The 7,430-nt window shown below is 37.8% G+C and overlaps 1 long non-coding RNA gene across 1 annotated transcript in view; it reads left to right on the forward strand.

Annotated features, from left to right (window-relative positions):
• LOC132060750 (uncharacterized) overlaps positions 1 to 3,445 on the forward strand; it is a 4,711-nt gene extending 1,266 nt beyond the window's left edge. Inside the window, exon 2 of the long non-coding RNA XR_009416005.1 lies at positions 3,236 to 3,445. This is a non-coding gene — a long non-coding RNA (uncharacterized LOC132060750). The remainder of the gene's footprint in view (positions 1 to 3,235) is intronic.
• Positions 3,446 to 7,430: the final 3,985 nt, after the last annotated feature.

The raw sequence follows: 7,430 nt of genomic DNA on the forward strand, positions 1-7,430 counted from the left end.
AATCGATTAACAATCTTGACCCTCTATTAGATGCCAAAAGCTTTTAGTTAATATTTTTCCATTCGAGAATTCTTCGTATTTACAAAGAGTAGACAAGACTTCCATCTAGCGTGAAGAAAAACGCATCCTTCCCAATGGAACGACGAAGAATCTTCTATGAAAAGGATAATCGTGATAATTATATATTTGGAGTGGATCCGTTTCGCCAAAAATGTGAACCGGCTCGGTTTTGAACAATAATTAATTGCTGCTAAATTGATTCTGAATTTTCATGTGTTGCTACTAAGATTTGCATCATTATCTCTATTTGTGTTATGGTTACCACCTCTCGATTTCCCCGGCGTTTCGCTTTCGGCTACCTTGTAGTTGTTGGATTACGATCATATGGAGCCTTGTACTTGCTATAGCCGATGTATATGCAATATTGGTGAAAAGAAGTTATAGAAATGCAACAGTTGTCGGGCTATTTGCTGTTGGTGATGGGATCACTTCTACTTACATTTGTTGCCGCCGTGCATCGGTTGGAATTACGCCTTATTAGCAATGATCTTGACAAAACTAAATTATGCCTTGAGGAAAAGTTATGCCCCCTCCGGCATAACTTTAGTTTTTCCTTAAGGAAGTTATGCCGGAGGGGGCAGACTTTGCCTTGAGACTTTTTTTTTTTTTTTTTAAACTTTTCAAGGCACACTTTTAGTTAAGGCATACTTTTGGTTATACCTTAATTAAAAGTCTGCCCCATAAGGCATAATTCCTTAAGGAAAAGTTTTGCCCAATAAGGCAAAACTAAATTATGCCTTGAGGAAAAGTTATGCCCCCTCCGGCATAACTTTAGTTTTTCCTTAAGGAAGTTATGCCGGAGGGGGCAGACTTTGCCTTGAGACATTTTTTTTTTTTTAAAAAAACTTTTCAAGGCACACTTTTAGTTAAGGCATACTTTTGGTTATACCTTAATTAAAAGTCTGCCCCATAAGGCATAATTCCTTAAGGAAAAGTTTTGCCCCATAAGTCAAAACTAAATTATGCCTTGAGGAAAAGTTATGCCCCCTCCGGCATAACTTTAGTTTTTCCTTAAGGAAGTTATGCCGGAGGGGGCAGACTTTGCCTTGAGACTTTTTTTTAAAAAAAAACTTTTCAAGGCACACTTTTAGTTAAGGCATACTTTTGGTTATGCCTTAATTAAAAGTCTTCCCCATAAGGCATAGTTCCTTAAGGAAAAGTTTTTCTCCATAAGGCATAACTAAACTATGTCTTGAGGAAAAGTTATGCCCCCTCCGGCATAACTTTAGTTTTTCCTTAAGGAAGTTATGCCGGAGGGGGCGTACACTCCCTCCGCCCCGCCTTGCGAAATTATTTCTTTATTTTATGCTTGAGCGGGGGTTCAAACCCAAAACCTCGAGGTATCCAAGCTAAGGGCAAAACTTAAAGACCACAAATATGAGGGGCAAAATTTAAAGACCGCAAATATGAGGGGCAAAATTTAAAGACCACCCCAAAGAAGGGCAGTTCTGCGAATTGCCCCTGTGTTGTTGCTGATCTTTGACTTCACTTGCCCTCACCATTTCATTGTCACCTGCACCATTTATTTTTGATGCACTTTGCTATTGTTTGTGACCGAATTTCACTGGAGAATTAACTTGAATTCCGTGCATTCTTTGGACTTTCATCAACCAAACCTTGCACCTTAGCACCGTTTGAGCTTCGGTACCGGTTCTACAACCATATTCTCCCGAACACCAATAAATACATCATCCATGTCCTTGCCAAACATAAGATTAATGGCATCTTCGATGGTTCGAATCACCCGATCTGCTCATAATTAACTTTCTCCTCACTATTAATTTGATCCTCCTCTAAATCTTCTTCAAACTCCATTTCACTCCATGTTTTCCTTTCTTCACCGGTTCCATAAGTAGTAGATGGAACTTCTAAGTAATCTTGTTTCAAAGTAACAAGCTTCTCCACTACTTGGCATTGATTAATAGGAAATATAGCGGCGAATATCTTTCATAGATTGCTTCGTGCTCTTTATTGGAGTGTAAGCTTTGGCATTTACATTAAGTTGCTTCTCACCACCCTTATCAGCTACATGAACTGAATCTGCAACCAGTTGTACAGCAGTTGGACTTTCTGCAACCTCCACAAACTTACCATCATCAACAGCTGCAACAACCAACTGCTTCTCCAATCCAATCTTAGCAACATCATTCACTACTTGACCTGCAGGTGTTATAGCAAATTGTGTCTCCATATTTACCACATCTGTAATCTCGCTTTCTTCCACATTTTCTACAATCTAATCACTCCACAAATTCCTCTCACCACTAAAACAAGTGGTGGAAGGAACCTCATGGCAAGCCTTATTCATAGTGGCCTTCTGCACCTTTGGACTTGAAAAAGAGGCTTCAACCCACTGCTTAGTCTTACCAATATTATCACCAGTTTCTGCATTCTTTTGAGCCTCTGCTGCTGCACTCAGTTGCTTATCAGAATTCTCATTCAGTGGTTTTGCCACTACAGGCAATATTGAGCCATCTGCTACCTTTTGTGCAACTGAATGAACTGGTGCATTAACCAACGATTCTTTGAGTATTTCGAGCGATTTGTACCAATCGTACCCTTATGAATTTCCACCAATCGTTTCCACGACACCTCTACCTTTTACACATGAGCATCAGAATCTTCTACAACCAGCTGCCTACCAGTAGCATCATCAGCAATTTCTACTACTGATGCCTCATCCTCACCCTCCTTTAGTACTGCAAACTTGTTTTTAGTTTGCACAACATCAAAAATTCTTGCGGAACATTTTGCACGCATCTTTTCCTCTAGTTTCGTTGTTTGTAAAGCCATCTGTTTTTGCCTTTTGCTATTAGCAGATTAATTGCTTTTCCAACTTGGTTGTTCTCGCACCAGGTCGTCTATATTTTCCCCAACCTTGTCTGCTATACCATTTGCACCATGAGCCTTCCCAGGTTTGTTAGCACAACCATCAACATCTTTATTCTTTTTTATATTCAAAAATTGACGTAAATCACCTTCAAATTTGTCCCCATGCAACTGCTCAATATCACCTTGTTGAAAACCTCTCTTTTTCAACATCAATCTGCAGCTATTTTCTTCATGCCCTTGGTGATGACAAAACTTACAATATGAAGGCAGTGACATTATTTATTCTTTGTATTATGTGCGCGTGCATTTGAAGGGCAGTGACATTATTTATTCTCTTTTGTAGGTGTCGAAAATGAAGAAAGGGACGGAGACGGTGAAGACATTGATCTTACTTGAGAAGATCTTTTATGAAGATTTCTACATGTTCTAAGAATCTTTTTGCTATCGAACATTTTGAAACTTATCCTAAATCTTGAAATGTAAAACTTAATTATGCATTTTGGGTTGAACATTTTGCTTTTACGGGTATATATGTTGGATTAGGAATGTTGGATATTTTGGATTATGAAAAATTGTGTTTTACGGTTTATGTAATTTGTAATGTATTTTATTTATTTATATATATATATATATATATATATATATATATATATATATATATATATATATATATATATATCAATTTATAACCAGGGCTACTATTTCAGACAAACCATGGCAATAGGCTGTTCCAAATAACAAACAAAAAGACCGTTGCATTAGACAAAAACCGTTGCAATAAAGTAAAAGGTCTGGTGCAATAACCTCTACGAAACCGTTGCAATAGCCTCAAAAGTCGTTGCTTAAAGGTCTATGGGGACGGTTGGCAACCGTTCCATATACACACAAAAACTCGTTGCATCGAAAAAGGAACAACCGTTGCTGTAGATAATGATATAGCAACGGGTTTCGCCAACCGTTGCACAAACCGTTGCCATAGATATATGGGCACGCGAGCAGATGGAACGCATGATAAACCGTTGCTATAGATATATAGCAATGGTGCTCCTGTCTATAGCAACGGTTTTCTCGGCGTTGCCATAAGCCTATTTTCCAGTAGAATTTATCCTCTTATTCATGCCTTACACCTGATCTTCTTTATGACCAACACTACAATGACAGACCATCACAATATTTCATCCTAGTTTAAAATATACTATATGTCTCGTAACTTCTATACAATACCTTAATAATTCTCTAGTAAAATATTAACTATACCATAAGAAAACTCTCACCGCATATTTTAAATAAATAATTAATTTAATGTAGGTAATCACCACCACTAATCTCATATATTGGCTACTACAACTCTTTTTTTTTTCTTAGAAGAGGTTGTGTCTATCACAAGAAACCTTACCCATCTTAACGATTTCATTATTAACAAGATTGCGGTAGAAATTTCCCTGTAATTAGGACTATATCATTTTATACCTCTCTGAAAGATCAACAATCACACCCGACGGTCACCGTATATACTTATGACTACTATTGAATTTCACGGGACATTGCACCATCCATTAAATTATACATCACAACTTATGTGCACCTCATAGAACCATCGTTCACTAGGTTAGAAACTGCAGCACGGGATAAAATCATTTCCATGTGGCACGAGAACCGAATACATCAGAATGATCCTAAAGAGGAGTTCAAGCTCTACGACACAATCGACAATCAAGAGAGTAAGAAACATCTATAATGTCCTTGTAGTCATACACCGATACAGGTAGATAGTCTGTATGAAGAAGACTCCACTAGGCACAACTCCGCAACAATCCTAGGACACTTCTAAACCTAGGCTCTGATACCAAGCTTGTCACGCCCCAAAACCCACCCTAGACATGACCGGCATCCAATGTCATGAACAACATCGGGTGTACCTTATAAATCAATAATTTCAAGTCCTTTTTCGATAATCTTTCATTAATTAATTAAACAAGTTATAAATAACTAAATAAAATTAAGGTCACAATTATGAAACAAAATCAGCGAAAGTCTAATATAAATGATTAGTTATGAACGTGGAAAATGCCTAAAAAAAGTCATAGGAGACTTCAACATCTACCTACAATTCTGACAAGTATCTATGGAGCTTCTATGATGAATAAACGAGTATCTAACTTCAGGACGCAGCCCGAAAATAAAAAAAAATAAAAGTAAATAACGATGGAGCGGTGTCCCACGAACAAAGGTGTGGGTTCACCGACAAGTCTGGAAAGCAGCAAGTCCTCCTAATCCGTATGCGTATCACGAACCTGCTCTTTTTCGTTACCTAACATACCATCAAAAACAGCAATGGTATGCTTGAGTACTGGGTACTCAGTGAGTGTCTCCGGGATAATATTTAATAGAAAAATAATGTAATAAAGATCAGTGAAACAATTTCAATAAAAACAATTTGAAATCCATAGACAAGATAAACTATCAACTTTATAACCATCAAAAGAAACCATTAAGATAGATATATATCTTTTCCGATCCATTAAGCTGTAAATTACAATTTGATTCTTTCCATTTGGAGTTTAATATCATCAACAAGCCACTCACAGGAAAACAAGTTCATTAGTGTCAACAAGCCACTCACAGGTAAACAAGTTCATTATGATCAATAAGCCACTCATAGGCAAACAAGTTCATTATCATCAATAAGCCACTCATAGGAAAACAAAGTATAACACATGCCAATACAGGCCCAACTCAGTAAAATGAAGGGATGACCATGTAAGGTTCCCTAAATAGCATAGAGGAACCACACCGCGGCAAGTTGACCCATGATGACTATCCTTCCTCTCGAATACTTAGGAAAATACCACATCGGGGTGTGTAACCCTCGATGACCACTCTTCCTCCCGAATGGCTAGGCTAACCCTACTAGGATCCATAGTGACTACCATTCCTCCCGAGTATCTAGGCCAAACACAACCAACGGAGAATCATAGCAAAGCAGTCGAATCACAAGAATAGAATAGAAGCCGAATCTCAATTCATGGAATGGAAGCCGAATCATAAGTCATATCGTGGTAGTCACATTATTCATTAAGGATCATGTTCATCATCCCATTATAGGGGTACATCAAGTCATTTCAATATTTAGAAATCGGGTTCACTTCTTTAAACAAGTTTCAAGTTTAACACAATCCATTATAGAGCATTCACACAAGATAGCCAAGCTTTCCAATTATCAAGTTTAAACATCCCTTATGGGTTAATTCGAGTTCGAATACCAAAGCTTTATATCTAAATTTTCAATCATCCTTTAGGGAGGAAAACAATCATGAATACATATATATAATATAGTACAAACAAGGTTTAATGTGAGCTTGTCTCTCACGCACACAAACCACAACCAAAGAGTTCATAAAAAACGATCGAAAGAGTATGTTCAAAAAGAGACAACAAGCAACATATCTTAAATCCTACTAAAATGCTACCAAACAGAATTCCTAAGGTTTAAAAATTGCACTACAATGGTTTTAGATGTAAAAGATTAGAACTTTAATCAATTCTAGAGATTTCTACCCTTATTCGAAAAACTAGGGCTTTTCTAGCCTTAAAAACATTTTCTTGGACCTCGAGTGAATCATTAGCGGATTCTAATCTTATAGAACACTCTACACTGATCTAAACCTTATTAATAAACTCATAAATTTAGAAGTCTTACCTCTTAGAATAACTCCTCACCCCTCTGTTACGCCTCTCGTTCTCGTCATAGTCGGGTATGCCTTTGAAGTTGAGACCCGTGTCCTAGTTTTGGAGATAGAAAGTGTATTACCATGTGTACAAAGGTACCAGCAGGTATCCCTATTAATCTACAGGATAAGAAGTTGAACGAGTCGAATTGACGCGATCTGAGCTTAATCTGAGAAATCTACAGACACCAGTCATCGTCGACGGGCCGTCGACATGGTCGATGGACCGTCTTTGTACGGCGTCGACAGGGTTCCGCATCCTTGAAATCTATAGGCATAGGTCGACGGACCGTCGACACGTCGATGGGTCATTGACCCGCTAGTCAAACTGTACCGCTGGGACTTTTTAATTCCGATTATAAATATGTGGTCCACGACCCTATTTCTCACTTTCTCTTTTTCAAGTCAGAGAAAACCCTAGTATATTTACTCCCAACAATTTCTATCATTATTAGTTGAGATTCGGCAAGATTCGAGCCCCGTAAACCCGAGCATGTAAAGAAGAAGGTTGTTTCTAGGGTTTCTTCAAAGTTGTGGAGCTTAGAAAGTTGAAGTTAAAGTTGATCCTTGGAATCTTAGACCCCTCAAGGTACGTAAATGATTTCTACCCTTGTATTTAAGTTAATTATCAAGAGTCTTATTGGTTTTAAGTGAAGAGAGGATACTTGTGGACGTGGTAAATAGATGAAGGGTAAGATAGTGACTTGGGGCTATTTTAAGAGATGATTGGGAATGGATTTGAGTATATTTTGATATGTAAGTGTTGTCATTGTTGTTGTGGATATTGTGGTTGATGTTGGATGGAATGGG

This window comes from Lycium ferocissimum, chromosome 6 (genome assembly GCF_029784015.1).
Source record: "Lycium ferocissimum isolate CSIRO_LF1 chromosome 6, AGI_CSIRO_Lferr_CH_V1, whole genome shotgun sequence".
Lineage (NCBI taxonomy): Eukaryota > Viridiplantae > Streptophyta > Magnoliopsida > Solanales > Solanaceae > Lycium > Lycium ferocissimum.